Source organism: Somniosus microcephalus, chromosome 4, assembly GCF_052327205.1.
Source record: "Somniosus microcephalus isolate GS21.2 chromosome 4, FLI_Smic_1.0, whole genome shotgun sequence".
NCBI lineage: Eukaryota > Metazoa > Chordata > Chondrichthyes > Squaliformes > Somniosidae > Somniosus > Somniosus microcephalus.
The window spans coordinates 76,837,682-76,858,465 of record NC_140990.1 but is presented as its reverse complement, the minus strand read 5'-3'; the positions used below and the strand labels follow the sequence as shown (position 1 = coordinate 76,858,465).

At 48.5% G+C, this 20,784-nt stretch overlaps 1 long non-coding RNA gene across 2 annotated transcripts; it reads right to left on the bottom strand.

Annotated features, from left to right (window-relative positions):
• Positions 1-617: 617 nt before the first annotated feature.
• LOC147119279 (uncharacterized) lies at positions 618-6,731 on the bottom strand. Of its 2 annotated transcripts, none has more exons than XR_015078012.1 (2): positions 6,108-6,731; positions 618-2,038 (listed from the first exon to the last, which is right to left on the bottom strand). It is a non-coding gene; the product is annotated as an uncharacterized LOC147119279 (long non-coding RNA). The 2 variants fall into 2 exon arrangements; XR_015078011.1 differs by lacking the exon at positions 6,108-6,731 and adding an exon at positions 3,483-6,100.
• Between the last annotated feature and the right edge of the window lie 14,053 nt (positions 6,732-20,784).

Sequence of the window (20,784 nt, the reverse complement as noted above, 5' to 3'; positions counted from 1 at the left end):
TTACTGCAACAGTGCCCATAAATAGTGAGAGAGAGAGAAGGTGGGGGTTCGAGTGGGCCAGGGACAGTCTGTTAAACTCTCTGTTTGCTGTGACCAGTTTTCCTTTGGTTAAAAATGGCCTCCTGTAGCCCAGTGACACAAACAGCCCATTAAACTCCACCAATGGCCTTTGGTCTGGTGAGGTCTCCCTTTGTGAAACATCGGCTGTTGTTAAAGCTTTTCATTCTGACACACTCACACTGTGAAATGAGCTGCAGAACTGCCAACACCATTAGCTTTAAGGAGACGTTTCCCTTTGGAGATCGGATTGTCCATTGAGTCTGATTAAACTGATGTTAAAGTAACAAGGCTGCTTTGCCCCGTGACAATAACAAATTATCAGAATATTTCCCATAGGTTAAAATCCAATGTTACAGGGACTCACTGCCCTGGAGGGTTGAAGTGGACCCTGTGATATAATAGAATTTTCTGTCCTGTCAGACTTGGACATCTTGTAGATCCATCTTTTAACAAGTTGTGGGATCGCAGTTCTCAGGTGGATTCCACTCAGTTTGTAACAAGTCCTCAATCAGCTCGTCTTATTGTCGAGATATCAAGGACTTGACACACTGCGTGTGTGGGAAACAAAGCTCATTTATTTGACATTGATACAGATTAAACTCCAGCCAGTTATAGGGGTTACTAACATCAGCTGAAACAAACCCCAACTGTCAGAATGAACATGGTTCAGTCCTGGATGTGATTAACAGCAGCAATAACAGCAGAATCCAAACCCTGCAGTCACTTGTGAACTCGCTGGTGTGTCCGCAGGTTGGGTGACTGAGTGAATCCCTTCCCACACACGGAGCAGGTGAACGGCCTCTCCCCAGTGTGAACTCACTGGTGTGTCAGCAGATCCTTTGTGCATTTAAAGCTCTTCTCACACTCAGAACATTTAAAAGGTCTCTTATTAGTGTGAACAAGTTCGTGTGTCCGGAAGTTGGATGACTGAGTGAATCTCATCCCACACACAGGTGAAAGGCTTCTCCTCAGTGTGAACTCGCTGGTGTGTCTGCAGGTGCGAAGAATGAGCAAATCCTTTCCCACACAGAGCAGGTGAACGGCCTCTCCCCAGTGTGAACTCGCTTGTGTGTCAGCAGGTTGGATGAAGCACTGAATTCTTACCCACATACGGAGCAGAAGAATAACCTCTCCCTGGTGTGAGCTCGCTGGTGTGCCAGCAGGTTGGATGAACGAGTGAATTCTTTCCCACATACGGAGCAGGAGAATAACCTCTCCCCAGTGTGAACTCGCTGGTGTTTCAGCAGGTTGGATGAGTGGGCAAATGTCTTTGCGCAGTGAGAGCACCTGAACGGTCTCGCGTCACTGTGAACTCGCTGGTGTGTCAGCAACTGGTTCGACTGAGAAAATCCCTTCCCCCACACAGAGCAGGTGAACGGCCTCTCCCCAGTGTGAATTTGCTGGTGTTTCAGCAGGTTTGATGATTCTTTGAAAGTCTTCAGGCAGTGAGAACAACTGAACGGCCTCTCCCCAGTGTGACTGCGTCAATGAATTTCCAGCTGGGATGGGGAATTGAATCCCATCCCACACACAGAGCAGGTGAACGGCCTCCCCCCAGTGTGACTGCGTTGATGAGTTTCCAGTTGGGACGGGTAATTGAATCCCTTCCCACAGTCTCGACATTTCCAGGGTTTCTCTGTGGTGCGGGTATCCTTGTGTCTCTCCAGGTTGGACTATCAGTTGAAGCCTCGTCCACACACAGAACACGTGTACAGTTTCTCCCCGCTGTGAATGGTGCGATGTTTTTTCAGGCTGTGTAACTGGTTAAAACTCTTTCTACAGTCAGTGCACTGGAACACTCTCACTCAGGTGTGTGTGTCTCGGTGCTTTTCCAGTCACACTGATGGTTGAAATCTTTTCCCACAGACAAACATTTCTCCTTCCACATTCAAAGGCCGATGATATTCAGGTCCTGATGAATGAAGTGACTCTGTCAGATCTTGACGTGATATTTGGTTTGAGTTTGCGGTCTTACAGACTGTAAAAGGAGTTTACAAAAGTCATCAATGCAAAGCAAGCATAGATCATCAGAACAGACAACTCTAGGTGCTGACTCTGGCTGGGTTCAGTTCTACACTCACTGGTTCCCCTCCCTCTCCTCCCCTGAAGGTGCTGACTCTGGCTGGGTTCAGTTCTACACTCCCTGGTTCCCCTCCCTCTCTTCCCCTGAAGGTGCTGACTTTGGCTGGGTTCAGTTCTACACTCACTGGTTCCCCTCCCTCTCCTCCCCTGAAGGTGCTGACTATGCCTGTGTTCAGTTCTACACTCACTGGTTCATAAGAACATAAGAAAGAGGATCAGGAGTGGGCCATTCGGCCCTTTGAGCCTGCTCCGCCAGTCAATAAGATCATGGCTGACCTTCTACCTCATCTCCACTTTCCTGCATCCCCGTATCCCTTGATTCTCCTAATATTCAAATATCTATCGATCTCTGTCTTGAATATACTCAATGACTGAGCCCCCACAGCCCTCTGGGGTAGAGAATTCCAAAGATTCACCACCCTCTGTGTGAAGAAATTTCTTCCCATCTCAGTCTTAAATGGCCGACCCCTTATTCGGAAACTGTGACCCCTGGTTCTAGACTCCCCAGCCAGAGGAAACATCCTCCCTGCATCTACCCTGTCAAGCCCTGTAAGAATTTTTTATGTTTCAAAGAGATCACCTCTCATTCTTCTAAACACTACAGAATATAGGCCTAGTCTACTCAATCTGTCCTCATAGGACAATCCCCCCATCCCGGGAATCAATCTCGTGAACCTTCATTGCACTCACTCTATGGCTAGTATATCCTTCCTTAGGTAAGGAGACCAAAATTGTACACAGTACTCCAGGTGTGGTCTCACCAAGGCCCTATATAATTGAAATAAGACTTCTTTACTCCTGTACTCAAATCCTCTTGTAATGAAGGCCAGCATACCATTTGCCTTCCTAATGGCTTGCTGCACCTGCACTATCACTTTCAGTGACTCATGTACAAGGACACCCAGGTCCCTCTGAGCATCTGCATTCCCCAATCTTTCACCATTTAGGAAATACTCTGCCTTTCTGTTTTTTCTACCAAAGTGGATAACTTCACATTTATCCACATTATATTCCATCTGCCATGTTCTCGCCCACTCACTGAGCCTGTCGAGATCCCCTTGAAGCCTCTTCACATCCTCTTCGCAACTGACACTGCCACCTAGCTTTGTATCATCAGCAAATTTGGAAATGTTACATTTAGTCCCCTCATCCAAATCATTGATATAGATTGTGAATAGCTGGGTCCCAAGCACCAATCCTTGCGGTACCCCACTAGTCACAGCCTGCCATCCTGAAAAAGACCTGTTTATCTCTACTCTTTGTTTTGTCTGTTAACCAATTCTCAATCCATGCTAGTATATTACCCCCAATTACATGTGCCCTAATTTTTGTTCACCAACCTCTTGTGTGGGACCTTATCGAAGGCCTTCTGAAAATCCAGATACACCACATCTACCGGTTCCCCTTTGTCTACTCCACTAGTTACATCCTCAAAAAACTCCAATAGGTTTGTCAAACAGGATTTCCCTTTCATAAATCCATGTTAACTCTGTCCAATCTTACTATTAGTTTCTAAGTGCCCAGTTATTGCATCCTTTATAATAGATTCCAGCATTTTCCCAACTACTGATGTGAGGCCAACAGGTCTATAGTTCCCCGTTTTCTCTCTTCCCTCCTTTCTTAAATAGCGGGATTATATTTGCTATCCTCCAATCTGCAGGAACCGTTCCAGAATCTATAGAATTTTGGAAGATGACAACCAATGCGTCCACTATTCCAATGGCCACCTCTTTTAAAACCCTAGGATGTAGATCATCCGGTCCTTGGGATTTATCGACTTTTAGTCCCATTAATTTTGCTAGTACTGTTTTTATTACTAATAATCTCTTTTAAGTTCCTCATTTTCGAAACACCCTTGGTTTTCTCGTATTTCTGGGAGGTTTTTTGTGTCTTCCTCCGTGAAGACAGAAACAAAGTATTTACTTAAATTTCTCTTCCATTTCCTCATTCCCCATTATAAATTCCCCCGTCTCTGACTGTAAAGGATCTACATTTACCTTCGCCAGTCTTTTCCTTTTTACATACCTATAGAAGCTTTTACAATCTGTTTTTATATTTTTTGCTAGTTTGTGCTCATATTCCATTTTCCCTTTCTTTATCAATTTCTTGGTCCCCCTTTGCTGATTTCTAAAATGATCTTTTTCTGGCAACTTTATAAGCTTCCTCCTTTGACTTAATACTAGCTTTAATTTCTTTTGTTAGCCATGGTTGGATCACTTTTCCTTTTGGGTTTTTATGCCCGAGAGGAATATATGTTTGTTGCAAATTATGCACTATTATCTTGAATGTTAGCCATTGTATGTCCACCTTCATACCTTTTAGTGTAGTCTCCCAATCTACCATGGCCAACTTGTCCCTCATACCCTTGTAGTTTCCTCCATTTAGATTGAAGACCTTAGTTTCAGATTGGACTACATCACTCTCAAACTTAATGTAAACTTCAATCATATTATGGTCACTTGTCCCTAAAGGCCCCCATATTATGGTCACTTGTCCCTAAAGGCCCCTTTACCACAAGATTATTGATTAGCCCTTTCTCATTACACAGTACCAGATCCAGAATAGCCTGTTCCCTGATTGTTTCCTCCACATTCTGATCCAGGAAACCATCTTGCATGCATTCCAAGAATTCGTCCTCCATTAGTGGTAATTTGATTTGCCCAGTCAATGTGTAGATTAAAGTCCCCCATGATTACTGTATTGCCCTTGTTACATGCACTTCTAATCTCTTGATTGATACTGTGCCCTACTGTTTGGTGGCCTATACACAACTCCCACCAATGTTTTTCAGCCTTTGCTGTTTCTTAGCTCCACCCAAACTGATTCCGGTTCTACATCACAATCTGCCAAGCCAAGATCTTTTATCTCTACCGTACCGATCTCATCCCTTATCAACAGCGCTATGCCACCTCCTTTTCCTTTTTGTCTGTCCTTCCTAAATGTTGAGTACCCTGAAACATTCAGTTCCCAGCTTACCCTGCAACCGTGTCTCTGTAATGGCAATTACATCATACCCATTTAATGTACTTCTATTAGTGCCATTAATTTATCCACCTTGTTGCAAATGCGATGGCAATTTAGATAAAGTGCCTTCACCTTTGCCTGTTTAATATTTTTCTGCACTTTGACCCTCTTTACTGTTGGCCTTTGTTTCTGCTCCCTACTAGTTTTACAGCCAGTATTTACAGAGGCTGGGACACAGAAAAGCGTCTCATTAAAATCACTGATATATTTGTTCACACAAACCAATAGCCACAAAATACTGAGTAATTTCTCCTTCATTTAAGGACTTTCCCTGACCAGTCTCCATTTCTCCTTCATTTACAGACTCTCCCTGACCAGTCCCCATTTCTCCTTCATTTACAGACGCTCCCTGACCAGTCACCTTTGCTGCTCCATTTACAGACGCTCCCTGACCAGTCCCCATTTCTCCTCCATTTACAGACACTCCCTGACCAGTCCCCATTTCTCCTCCGTTTACAGACGCTCCCTGATGAGTCCCCATTTCTCCTCCATTTACAGACGCTCCCTGAACAGTCACCATTTCTCCTTCATTTACAGACGCTCCCTGACCAGTCACCTTTTCTGCTCCATTTACAGACGCTCCCTGACCAGTCCCCATTTCTCCTCCATTTACAGACGCTCCCTGACCAGTCCCCATTTCTCCTTCATTTAGACGCTCCCTGACCAGTCCCCATTTCTCCTCCATTTACAGACGCTCCCTGAACAGTCACCATTTCTCCTCCATTTACAGACGCTCCCTGACCAGTCACCTTTTCTGCTCCATTTACAGACACTCCCTGACCAGTCCCCATTTCTCCTCCATTTACAGATGCTCCCTGACCAGTCCCCATTTCTCCTCCATTTACAGATGCTCCCTGACCAGTCACCATTTCTCCTCCATTTACAGACGCTCCCTGACCAGACTCCATTTCTCCTCCATTTACAGACGCTCCCTGACTCACTTCCTCTCTGTCCCGGAGTTTGGCGCTTTGTTGAGATTCGGGCCGGAGTGAAACGGGAACCCGCGGGTGGGGGCGGATAATGTTCACTGCTCTTATAATCGGGCCTGGGGCCGCACTCGGGGTGTGTGAAGCCCGCGTCCCCCCAGGGTTCATGAACCCGCCTCCCTCTGACCTGCTGCAGCCTCGCCACCCGCGCATGCTCAGCTCACACTGCCCAACAATCAGCCTCTCCCGCGCATGCTCAGCTCACCTGTTGTTCCGGTTTAAATGTCAAGCCCCGCCCCTCACACACTCCGATTGGTCATCCAGCCCCGCCCCGCTCTTCCTATTGCTCCAGAGCTCCCGTCAATCACCCGGGCAGTGTGAGCTGAGCATGCGCGGACCTTGGCAGAGAGCTCAGGGAGCGGGTTCATGAACCCCGGGGGAACGCGGGCTGCTAACACCCCGAGTGTGGCCCCAGGCCCCATTATTAAAACACTCAACATTATTTGCTTCACACACGCCCGGGGTGGGCCTCAGGTCCCGAACAAGTGCCTCCGGGCCGGGCGTTTGCCCCGAGCGGGGCGGCAGCTGCGGGGCTTTCTCCCGGTGACAGGCCCGGGTTAACGGCCGCCATCTTGAGAGGCTCAGGGGGCAGCAGGGCGCATGCGCGGCCCCCTTGGCCAGGATCCAGGAGAGAATCTTGTCAATTTCTATCCTGGACTCTCAATGATGGCTTTTGTAAACTCCTTTTACAGGCTGTGAGAAGGGCAGCATTTACACACCGCAAACTCACACCAACAACAACAACTATAGCACTTTTAAAGCGTGTCAGAACCAGTGGATGTGGTGTATTTGGACTTTCAGAAGATAAGGTCCCGCATAAGAGATTAGCGTGTAAAGTTAAGACACATGGGATTGGGGGCAAGGTATTGACTTGAATAGAGAACTGGTTGGCAGACAGAAAGCAAAGAGTTGGAATAAACGGGCCTTTTTCCGAGTGGCAGGCAGTGACTAGTGGGGTACCGCAGGGATTGGTCCTAGGACCCCAGCTATTCACAATAATGATCTAGACAAGGGAATTAGATGTAATATCTCCAAGTTTGCAGACGACACAAAGCTGGGTGGGCGTGTGTGCTGTGAGGAGGATGCTGAGAAACTCCAGTATGATTTGGACAGGTTGGGTGATTGGGCAGATGCAATATAACGTGGATAAATGTGAGGTTATCCACTTTGGTGTCAAAAACAGGAAGGCAGATTATTATCTGAATGGCAATAGATTGGGAGAAGGGGAAATGCAACGAGACCTGGGTGCCCTTGTGCACCAGTCGCTGAAGGTAAGCATGCAGGTGCAGCAGGCGGTTAAGAAGGCAAATGGTATGTTGGCCTTCGTATCGAGAGGGTTCGAGTACAGGAACAAGGATGTCTTGCTGCAGTTGTACAGGGCCTTGGTGAGACCACATCTTGAGTATTGTGTGCAGTTTTGGTCGCTTTATCTGAGGAAGGATGTTCTTGCCATGGAGGGAGTGCAGTGAAGATTAACCAGGCTGATACCTGGGATGGCAGGAATGACATATGAGGAGAGATTGGGTCGATTGGGCTTATACTCGCTGGAGTTTAGAAGAATGAGAGGGGACCTCATTGAAACTTATAAAATTTGAACAGGACTAGACAGACTAGATGCAGGAAGTATGTTCCCGATGGCCAGGGAGTTCAGAACCAGGGGTCTAAGGATAAGGGGTAAGCCATTTAGGACAGAGATGAGGAGGAATTTCTTCACCCAGAGAGTGGTGAACCTGTGAAATTCTCTACCACAGAAGGCAGTAGAGGCCAATTCATTCAATATATATTCAAGAAGGAGTTAGACATATTTCTTAAGGCTAAAGGGATCAAGGGATATGGGGAGAAGGCAGGGACAGGGTACTGAATTTGGATGATCAGCCATGATCTCATTGAATGGCGGAGCAGGCTCGAGGGGCCGAATGGCCTACTCCTGCTCCTATCTTCTATGTTTCTATGTAGTGCAGTCAGACAATAATCGACACACATACTTTGTTTGTGGTCCAGTGCACTTACACAAGGTTCCTTCACAACTGTAACAATTTTATTGCGGTTGCTATGAAGGCTGTGCTCACTCTGCTCATACACCTGGTCTCCAAAAGGAGGCAAAACAGGACTAATGCTGCCGAGCTCAGCTATTTTTGATCAGAAAATATCAACTGTTTAGCCTCGCCAGGAAATGCACAGAAGAGGCAGCAGTGCTCATTGGCTGCCCAGGAAAGTCCTATTTAGATTAAACCCCTTCACCCAGAGAGTGCTGAGAATGTGGAACTTGCTGCCACAGGGAGTAGTTGATGCGAAGAGCAGGGATGCATTTAAGGGGAAGCTGGATAAACACATGGGAGAAAGGAATAGAAGGAGATGCTGATAGGGTGAGATCAAGAGAGATGGGAGGAGGCTCGTGTGGAGCATAAACACCACATGGACCAGTTGGGCCGAATGGCCTGTTTCTGTGCTGTACAATCTATGTAATAAGAGAGGAAAGAATGTTCCATAGAAACTAGAATTATCTGTTCTGCATTTTTATCCTGAACTTACAGTGATGTCTTTTGTAAACTGCTTTTACAGGGAATATCAGCAGCCTTTGAATGTGGAAGGAGAAATGTTTGTCTGTTCTGTCAGTGGGAAAAGATTTCAAATATCAGTGCGACTGGAAAAGCACCGAGACACACACACTCGAGTGAGAGTGTTCCAGTGCACTGACTGTGGAAAGAGCTTTAACCAGTTACACAGCCTGAAAAATCATTGCACCGTTCACAGCGGGGAGAAACCGTACACTTGTTCTGTGTGTGGACAAGGCTTCAACTGATCGTCCAACCTGGAGAGACACGAGGACACCCGCGCCACGGAGAAACCGTGGAAATGTGGGGACTGTGGGAAGGGATTCAATTACCCATCCCTGCTGCAAACTCATCGACGCAGTCACACTGGGGAGAGGCCATTTACCTGCTCATTGTGTGGGAAGGGATTCACTCAGTCATCCAGCCACCAGACACACCAGCGAGTTCACACTGGGGAGAGGCCGTTCACCTGTTCCATGTGTGGGAAGAGATTCGCTCAGTCCTCCCAACTGGTAACACATCAGCGAGTTCACACTGATGAGAGACCGTTCACTTGCCCCGTGTGTTGGAAGGGTTTCACTTATTCAGCCAGCTTTATTGAACATCAAGTTGTTCACTCTGATAAGAGACCATTTAAATGTTTTGACTGTGAGAAAAGCTTTAAACGCACAAGGGATCTGCTAAAACACCAACGCATTCACACAGGGGAGAGGCCGTTCACTTGCTCTGTGTGTGGGGATTCACTAATTCATCCCATCTCACTGCACATCAACTTGTTCACTCTGATAAGAGACCTTTTAAATGTTCTGACTGTGACAAAAGCTTTAAAAGCACAAAGGATCTGTTGAGACACCAACGCACACACACTGGGGAGAGACCGTTCACTTGCTCTTTGTGTGGGAAGGGATTCACTGATTCATCCAACCTACTGATACACCAGTGAGTTCACACTGGGGAGAGGCCGTTCACCTGCTCCATCTGTGGGAAGGGATTCAGTCAGTCATCCAACCTGCTGACACACCAGCGAGTTCACAAGTGACTGCAAAGGTTGGATTCTGCTGTTAGTCACATCTGGGACTGAACCATGTTCATTCTGTCAGTTGGGGTTTGTTTCTGCTGATGTTAATAAACTCCATCCCAGTTATAGGGGTTAATATTCTGTATAAATTTCAAATAAATCAGATGTTTCAGACACACTTTGTGTCGAGTCTGTGATGTCTCCATGATAAGAGGAGACTAATTGATGTCCTGGTACTGACTGCTCCATTTTTGGGCCGTTTCTCCTTTCTTACTCTGGATTATTTCGGTTCTGATCTAATTGGCCTTCTACCATCCTGGGAGTCCCATGATACAAAGATAATGGAGTTGTTGACTAATCACAGCGATCAATCTCTATCAATGAGTCTACAACAGACCCAGACATGAGGTGAGGAAAACCCCAGTGGTGGAGAGCTTTAGGAGCCATCGGACCAAAGTCACCTCTTCCTCCCGAGCATTCTACACTGACCCCACATCATGTCTCAAATTACTCACACACTGTGTTCCAAAATCTTATTCTATGAATGAAATCGGTCCAATTTACATTTGAATGAATCAACACTAACTGCTTCCACCGTCTCCCTAGGGAGCCTGTCCCATAGATTAACCACTCACTGAAATATTGTTTCCACAGATTGGATTTGAATTTACCCCCTTCAAGCGCAGGCCATGTCCTCTGGTTCTACTGTTCTGGACAGGGTGAAATAACTTGTCGTGCTCTACATTATCCAGTCCCTTTCGAATCCTAAAAACAGCAATCCTATCACCTCTCGACCTTCTCTTTCCAGTGTGAACAGGCCCAGTTTACATAACCTGGACATGTTGGCTCGATACTCAGTTAAATTCTGACACAAACCATGTGATGCTTCTTAAATTGCATTAACCGACACTTCACAGAATCCTAGAATGATACAGCACAGAAGGAGGCCATTCGGCCCATCGTGCCTGTGCCAACTCTTTGGTCGAGCAATCCAATTAGTTCCACTCCCCTGCTCTTTCTCCTTAGCCCTGTAAATGTTTCCCTCCGAATATTTATCCAATTCCCTTTTGAAAGTTACTGTTGAATCTGCTTCCACCATCCTTTCAGGCAGGAATGACATATGAGGAGAGATTGGGTTGATTGGGCTTATATTCGCTGGAGTTTAGAAGAATGAGAGGTGATCTCATTGAAACTTATAAAATTCTAACAGGACTAGACAGACTAGATGCTGGAAGGATGTTCCTGATGGTCAAGGAGTCCAGAACCAGGGGTCACAGTCTAAGGATAAGGGGTAAGCATTTAGGACAGAGATGAGGAGGAATTTCTTCACCCAGAGAGTGGTGAACCTGTGGAATTCTCTACCACAGAAGGCAGTTGAGGCCAATTCATTAAATATATTCAAGAAAGAGTTGGATATATTTCTTAAGGCTAAAGGGATCAAGGGATATGGGGAGAAGGCAGGGACAGGGTACTGAATTTGGATGATCAGCCATGATCTCATTGAATGGCAGAGCAGGCTCGAAGGGCCGAATGGCCTACTCCTGCTCCTATCTTCTATGTTTCTATTCCAGATCACAACAACTCGCTGCGTAAAAACAATTCTCCTGTCGCCTCTGCTTCTTTGACCAATCACATTAAATCTGTCTCCTCTGGAAACCAACCCTTCCACCACTGGAAACACTTTCTCCTTATTTACTCCATCAAACCCCTCATGATTTTGAACACCTCTATCAAATCTTCTCTTAACCTTCTCTGCTCCAAGGAGAGCAACACCAGCTTCTCCAGTCTCCCCATGTAACTGCAATCCCTCATCCCTGGAACCATTCCAGTAAATCTCTTCTGCACCCTCTCTAAGGTCTTGACATCTTTCCTAAATTGTGGTGCCAGAATGGAACAAAATACTCCAGCTGAGGCCTAACCAGTGTTTTATAAAGGTTTAGTCTAACTTGCTTTTGTACTCAATGCCTCTATTTATAAAGCTTAGGATCCCATATGGTTCTTGAACAGCCTTCTCAACGTGTCCTACCACCTTCAAAGATTTGTGTGCAGACACTCCCAGGTCTCTCTGTTCCTGCACCGCCATTACAATTGTATCATTTAGTTTATATTGTTTCTCCTTTCTTCATACCAAACATCGCCCATCTCCATCCCTGCTTCCCCACCTGCTGCTGAAACCCTCATCCATGCCTCTGTTACCTCCAGACTCGACTATTCGAATGATCTCCTGCCCATCTTCCACCTCCATAAACTTCAGCTCATCCAAATCTCTTCTGCCCATATCTTAACTCACAACAAGTCCTGTTCACCCATCATCTCTGTGCTCGCTGACCTACATTGGCTTCCGGTCTGGCAACACAAGATGCACTGCAGCAACTCACCAAGGCTTCTTCGGCAGCACCTCCCAAACCCGCCACCTCCACCACCTAGAAGGACAAGGGCAGCAGGTGCATAGGAACACCATCACCTCCAAGTTCCCATCTAAGTCATATACCATCCTGACTTAGAAATATATCGCCGATCCTTCATCGTCGCTGGGTCAAAATCCTGGAATTGGCTCCCTAACAGCACTGTGGGAGCACCTTCACCACACGGACTGCAGAGGTTCAAGAAGGCGGCTCACCACCACCTTCTCAAGGGGCAATTAGGGATGGTCAATAAATGCTGGCCTTACCAGCAACACCCACATCCCATAAGCGAAAAAAAAGCGTGAAGTTTAAAATTCTCATCCTGGTTTTCCAAACCCTCCATGGCCTTGCCCCTCCCTATCTCTGTCACCTCCTCCAGCTCTACAACTCTCTGAAAATTCCTTTTACTTGGTCCGTGTGGGAAGGGAGTCACGTGTGCACATATCAACTTGTTCACACTGATAAGAGACCTTTCAAATGTTCTGATGAAAGTTCATCGACCTGAAACGTTAGCTCTGTTTCTCTCTCCACAGTTGCTGCCTGACCGGCTGAATATTTCCAGCATTTTCTGTTTTGATTTCAGATTTCCAGCATCCGCAATATGTTGCTTTTGTTTTAAATGATCTGACTGTGAAAAGAGCTTTAAATTACAAGGGATCTGCTGAATCACCAACATACTCACACTGGGGAGAGACCGTTCACCTGCTTCATGTGTGGGAAGGGATTTAATCAGGAATCCAGCTGGTTAACTCACCAGCGAGTTCACAAGTGACAGCAGGGGTTGGATTCTGCTGTTAATAACATCCAACAACAATAAAAACTTGCATTTATATAGCACCTTTAACATAATAAATTGTCCTAAGACAAGCCACAGGAGCATGAGCAAACAAAGTTTGATACTGAGCCAAATATGGAGATATTAGGACAAGGGTAAATAAATCCAGGGACCACTTACACTGTGACACAAAATTACATAGACATACCAAATCCAGGGACCTCTAACACTGAGACACCAAATCCAGGGACCACTTACACAGAGACACCAAATCCAGGGACACTTACACTGAGACACCAAATCCAGGGACCACTTACACTGAGACACCAAATCCAGGGACCACTTACACAGACAGAGAGACACAAATCCAGGGACCTCTAACACTGAGACACCACTTCCAGGGACCACTTACACTGAGACACCAAATCCAGGGACCACTTACACTGAGACACCAAATCCATGGACCACTTATACAGAGTGTGGTAAACCACTGTTTGTATTCCTGTTTGTCCTGTTTGTATTCCACTGTGTACATGCCTGGACATGCCTCGGCTGACTCCTCCCACAGGTCCTAGTATAAAGGTGACTGCTCCCCAGCCCTTAGTATCATGGACCGGTCGACCACGCGAGGCAGACCTCCATTCTGTTGTTAATAAAAGCCTTTGGTTACTCTTCTAACTCTCAGTCTTTTATGAGTAATTGATAGCGCATCAATTTTATTAACAACATTTTTATAATGGAGAAGATCCTCACACCAGCATGCCTGGACTTAGATCATTGGGAGGCGGACTCATCCACCAAGTTGACTCACTGGCTTAAGTGTTTCGAAAAATTCCTGACCGCCTCCGCAGCAATCAAATCGGACGAGGACAAACTGGATGTCCTGACCTCCAAAGTGAACCACCGAGTGTACTCGGTCATCCAAGACGCGACCTCGTATGCGGACGCTATCAAGCTCCTCAAGGACCAGTACACGCGCCCAGTGAACGAAGTGTACGCCAGGCACCTCCTGGGGAGTCGTAAACAACAACCTGGGGAATCGACCGTGGAATACCTTCAGGCACTGTCTGTGCTTGGCCGGGCCTGTGGTTGTAAGGATGTAAAGGCCGCCGTGTACACAGAGGAACTTATCCGGGACGCTTTTGTAGCGGGCCACAGATCCAATTACACCCGACAGCGACTGTTGGAGCAGAGTAACCTCGACCTCAACAAGGCCTCTGAACTCGCACTATCGTTGGATGCAGCCTACCAGGGCATGGATGCCTACTCCTCTGCACCGTGGACGCCGCGGGGAATGACAGCCTGGGACACGGTAGGACCGCCTCATAGCGCCGTGCCACCCCAGCCACACCCCAACAACGGCCCAACTACCGCAGCAGTGTCCCAAGGCCAGACAGCAGTGCCCCAAGGCCAGAAATGCTACTTCTGTGGCCAGGCAAAACACCCCAGAGCGCGCTGCCCGGCGAAAAACGCGATCTGCTCGGGCTGCGGGAAGAAGGGACACTACGCTAGCGTCTGCAGGGCCAAAGCCACCCCGAACCCCAGCAGCGCCGCATGTGGGCCATGCGGGCCGCCATCTTGGACCTCCCCGGCCATGTGCGAATCACCGGTACAGCAGCCATTTTGGACGCCTCCAGCCACATGGGGATCATGGACGCCGCCATCTTGGACGACAGCCGGGACGCAGCAGGCCCCCGACACCGCCTCATCTGATACCCGCAGCGACACATCGACCCCTACGCTGGCATCCGTTACACTGGACCAAGCGAGACCGCACCAACTGGCCAGTTCCACAATGGACATTAAGGTAAATGGTCACGATACAATCTGCCTTTTTGACTCTGGGAGCACGGAGAGCTTCATCCACCCCGACACGGTGCGGCGTTGCTCTCTCCCAGTCCTGCCTGCGCAACAGCGGATTTCTATGGCCTCCGAGTCCCAGTCGGCGGACATCGGCGGCTACTGCGTGGTGACACTCGTAGTAGACGGGACCGTGTACGATCATTTTAAACTTCTGGTCCTGCCTGACCTCTGCGCTGCCGTCCTGCTGGGGTTAGATTTTCAGTGCCACCTTAAAAGTGTTACGATGGCGTACAGTGGACCCCTACCCCCACTCACAGTCCGCAGCCAGCAGCTTCCAAACTGCCCGCCGCGCACCAGGTGCAACCTCTCCACACTCAGAGTCACCCCCCCCCAACTGTTTGCTAACCTCACCCCCGACTATAAGCCCATCGCCACAAAGAGCAGGCGATACAGTGCCGGGGACAGGGTTTTCATTAAAACCGAAGTGGAGCGGCTCCTGAAAGAAGGGATTATTGAGGGCAGCACCAGCCCCTGGCGAGCCCAGGTTGTGGTCGTTAAGACCGGCGAGAAGCAGCGCCTGGTCATCGACTACAGCCAGACAATAAATCGCTACACCCTGCTGGACGCCTACCCACTCCCCCGTATAGCTGATATGGTCAACCAGATCGCGCAGTACCGCGTCTTCTCGACCATTGACCTGAAATCAGCGTACCACCAGCTCCCCATCCGCCCTGAGGACCGCCAGTACACTGCCTTTGAGGCAAACGGCCGCCTCTATCACTTCCTTAGGGTTCCCTTTGGCGTCACCAACGGGGTCTCCGTCTTCCAAAGGGAGATGGACCGGATGGTAGATCAAAATGCGTTGCAGGCCACTTTCCCATATCTGGACAATGTGACCATCTGCGGCCGTGACTTGCAGGACCATGACGCAAACCTCGAAAAATTCCTCCGCACCGCCCAACTCCTAAACCTGACATATAACAAGGAGAAGTGCATATTCCGCACAAACCGCCTCGCCATCCTTGGCTGTGTTGTGGAACACGGAGTCATCGGCCCCGACCCCGACCGGATGCGTCCCCTTATGGAACTTCCACTGCCCCACTGCCTCAAGGCCCTGAAGAGGTGCCTAGGGTTTTTCTCCTATTACGCCCAGTGGGTCCCCTACTATGCGGACAAGGCCCGTCCGCTGATCAAGTCCACCTCTTTTCCCTTGACGGCAGAGGGCCGCTTAGCCTTCCACCGTATCAAGGAGGACATTGCCAAAGCCACCATGCACGCAGTGGACGAATCCATCCCCTTCCAGGTGGAAAGCGACGCGTCTGACTTTGCCCTGGCCGCTACCCTCAATCAGGCGGGGAGACCCGTGGCCTTCTTTTCACGAACCCTCCAAGGCCCGGAGACCAGACACTCCGCTGTTGAGAAGGAGGCCCAGGCGATTGTGGAGGCTGTGCGTCATTGGAGGCACTACCTGGCCGGAAAACGATTTACCCTGCTCACTGACCAGCGTTCAGTTGCTTTTATGTTTAACAACAAGCAGAGGGGCAAAATCAAAAATGACAAGATCTTGAGGTGGAGAATCGAACTTTCCACCTACAACTACGAGATCTTGTACCGGCCCGGGAAGCTAAATGAACCCCCGGATGCGCTATCGCGTGGCACCTGCGCCAGCGCGCAGATCGATAGACTGCGGGCCCTCCACAATGACCTCTGCCACCCGGGGGTCACCAGGTTCTTCCACTTCATCAAGGCCCGCAACCTGCCTTACTCTATTGAGGAGGTCAGGACCATGACCAGGAACTGCCAAGTCTGCGCTGAGTGCAAACCGCACTTTTATAGACCAGACAGGGCCCACCTGATAAAAGCCACTCGCCCCTTCGAGCGCCTGAGCGTCGATTTTAAAGGGCCTCTCCCCTCCTCCGACCGCAATGTGTACTTCCTCAATATTATTGATGAGTACTCCCGTTTCCCGTTCGCCTTCCCCTGCCCGGACATGACCAGTGCCACGGTCATTAAATGTCTGAACAACCTCTTCACCCTGTTCGGCTTCCCCAGCTATATCCATAGCGACCGGGGCTCATCGTTTATGAGCGACGAACTCCGTCAGTACCTGCTAACTAGGGGTATTGCCACAAGCAGGACCACCAGTTACAACCCCCGGGGGAACGGACAGGTGGAAAGAGAAAATGCGACAGTTTGGAAGGCCGTCCTGCTAGCCTTAAAGTCTAGGGGCCTTCCAACCTCCCGCTGGCAGGATGTGCTCCCCGATGCGCTCCACTCTATTCGGTCACTGCTCTGCACTGCCACTAACGCCACCCCTCATGAGAAAATGTTTGTCTTCCCAAGGAAGTCCACATCGGGGACATCGCTACCGCCATGGCTGACGTCCCCAGGGCCGGTCCTACTGAGAAGACACGTGAGGACCCATAAAACGGACCCCCTGGTCGAGAGGGTCGACCTCCTCCACGCCAACCCCCAGTATGCTTACATCGCATACCCGGACGGGCGGGAGGACACAGTCTCCATAAGAGACCTTGCACCCTCGGGGGCCGCAGTAACCCACTACCCACTACCACCCCCCCCCACGATCCGATATCCAGCCCCAGCAGACGGCAGGCCTGGGCCCCGCGACCCGCTCGACATCTACGAGGACGACACGCCTGTGCCACAGCCTACGCTGGACTCGACGCCGGAAACTTCACTACCCCTGCCGTCGCCACGCAGATCACAGCGGCAGACAAGACCTCCGGAGAGACTCCAATACACTAACTTTTAATACACTTCACCCCGCCGGACTCAATTTTAAACAAGGGGTGAATGTGGTAAACCACTGTTTGTATTCCTGTTTGTCCTGTTTGTATTCCACTGTGTACATGCCTGGACATGCCTCGGCTGACTCCTCCCACAGGTCCTAGTATAAAGGTGACTGCTCCCCAGCCCTTAGTATCATGGACCGGTCGACCACACGAGGCAGACCTCCATTCTGTTGTTAATAAAAGCCTTTGGTTACTCTTCTAACTCTCAGTCTTTTATGAGTAATTGATAGCGCATCACAGAGACAGAGAGACACAAATCCAGGGACACTTACACTGAGACACCAAATCCAGGGACCACTTACACTGAGACACCAAATCCAGGGACCACTTATACAGAGACAGAGAGACACAAATCCAGGACCACTTACACTGAGACACTAAATCCAGGGACCACTTACACTGAGACACCAATTCCAGGGACCACTTACACTGAGACTGCAAATGGGAATCAGAGAGCCTCAGTGTGGGGAATGGTCATGGTGGTGAAACTAGCTCTAGTGAGGGTGAAAGGCGGGTAATGGATGAAGATATGATGGTGGAATCAGATGGCGACTGGTGGGGCCTGGTGACAGGTTGTCAGAAACACTTTTCAGGCAGGCCAACGATTGGATGTAACCAGAGCAACACCTGGATCTGCCTGTTCTTGTCCCAAAAAACCCAAAGTCTAATGTCCCGGATGTCTGTTTCTGTGAGAATTGTAGAGATGTGAAAGGAGAGAGGAAATCAGGCTCAGGCCGGAAAGAAGGTTCCTTGAATGAACAATTCATGAGGCTGTTTTGTGACTCATTTGCATGAGGTTAAAAACATGAAATGAAGGACGCGTCCAGTGACACTGGCATTGTCAATAGTGCTTTCTAACCTTAATCACTATCTCCTAAGCCTAATATCCTATCGACTAGCCCCAACCACTAACCCCAACCAAGAGCCCCAACCACTACCCCTAAACCTACACCCTAACCCGAGCCCCTAACCAAGGATTATTGACAGGGATCAATGGAGGAGCTAAAGACCTGATAAAGGAAGTATTTGAAACAATTATCTCAATTAAAGAAATAGTGCAAGGTATGTTAGTAACAAGAGATTAAATCAACGAGATCATCAAAATCAGCAATGACAATTACAAAGATCAGAACATTTCAAAGGCTGTCACATGCAGTATGTGTGGAGTTTTACTCAATCGGTTCCAAAAAGTGTCAAATGATACAGAAAATAACTGATTTCAAATCTTATGCAAGATATTTCTATAAAGGGTGGTTCAAAGGAATTTCAGATGAGTGTAAAGTGAGACACTACAGTTCAGTCGATGACACCCACAAGCCGTGTACACAAATGGAGCAAGCTTGGGGTTTGATGTGGTAGAAGGGGAACTAGATGAGAACTGAAATAATCTAGAGTAAGAAAAGGCCCAAAAAATGGAGCAGTCGGTAACAGAACATCAAATAGTCTCTTATCATGGAGAAATCAAATATTCAACACACTGTGTTTGAAACAAAGCTGATTTATTCAATATTTAAACAGAATATGAATCTCCAGCCCAGTTATAGGGGTTATTAACATCAGCAGAAACAGACTCCAACTGTCAGAGTGAACACGGTTCAGTCCTGGATGTGATTAACAGTAGTCATAACAGCAGAATCCAACCCCTGCATTCACTTGTGAACTCACTGGTGTTTCAGCAGCTGGGAAGACTGAGTGAATCCCTTCCCACACACTGAGCAGGTGAACGTCCTCTCCCCAGTGTGACTGTGTCGATGAGTTTCCAGCTCAGACGGGTAATTGAATCCCTTCCCAGTCCCCACATTGCCACGGTTTCTCCATGGTGCGGGTGTCCTTGTGTCTCTCCGGGTTGGACAATCAGTTGAAGCCTCGTCCACACACAGAACACATGTACGGTTTCTCCCCGCTGTGAATGGTGCAATGTTTTTTCAGGCTGTGTAACTGGTTAAAGTTCTTTCCAGTCAGTGCACTGGAACACTCTCACTCGGGTGTGTGTGTCTCAGTGCTTTTCCAGTCGCACTGATGTTGGAAATCTTTTTCCACAGACAAACATTTCTCTTTCCACATTCAGAGGCCGATGATGTTCAGGTCCTGATGAATGGAGTGACTGTCAGATGTTGATGTGATGTTTGGTTTGAGTTTGTGGTGTGTAAATGCTGCCCTTCTCACAGCCTGTAAAAGGAGTTTACAAAAGCCATCACTGAGTGTCCAGGATAGAAATTGACAAGATTCTCTCCTCCTGGTTCCTGGCCAAGGGGGCCGCGCATGCGCACTGCTGCCCCCTGAGCCTCTCAAGATGGCGGCCGTTAACCCGGGCCTGTCACTGGGAGAAAGCTCCGCAGCTGCCGCCCCGCTCGGGGCAAACGCCTGGCCCGGAGGCTCTTGTTCGGGGCCTGAGTGACGCGGATAATGTTGAGTGTTTTCTCCGGGCCGGGCCTGGGACCGACTTGTCCATGAGAGTAACCGAAGGTATGAAAACCCAAACAATCTCAAGTTAGAAAGGAAAAAATGTCCAACAATGGAACAGTCGGTAACAGGACATCAATTAGTCTCCTCTTATCTTAAAGAAATCAAATATTCGTCACACTGTGTGAAACAAAACTGATTTATTTGACAGATATCCAGAATATTAAACTGCAGCCCAGTTATAGGGTTATTAACATCAGCAGAAACAAACCCCAACAGAATGAACGTGGTTCAGTCCCGGATGTGATTAACAGCAGCAACAACCACTTGTATTTCTGTAGCACCTTTAATGTAGTAACACGACCCATGGTGCTTCACAGGAGTGTTAACAAACAAACTTTGACACCAAGCCACACGAAGAAATACTTATTAGGACAGGTGACCAAACGCGTGGTCACCTGCTTTAAGGGGCCTATAAAGGGAGGAGAGAGAAGGGAGGCGGAGATGTTTAGGGAGGGAATCCAGAGCTTAGGCAGGTGAAGATACAGCAAGCACTGGTGGAGCGATGAAAATCGGGGACGCACAAGAGGCCAGAATTGGAGGAGCGGAGAGATCTCGGAGGATTGTGGGCAATGTTCCCCCTAATGTTTCTGGGGGGTGCGGGGTCCCTTTAACGGACAGCAGCGTTTTGGATGAGCTGAAGTTTACAGAGGGTGCAAGGTGGGAGGCCGGTCGGGGAACCTTTGGAGTCGTCGCCTCTGGAGATAACAAAGACATTGGTGAGGGTTTCAGCAGCATATAGGCTGAAGCAGGAGAGGAGAGGGGCGATGTTACAGAGGTGGAAGGAGGCGATGTAGGTG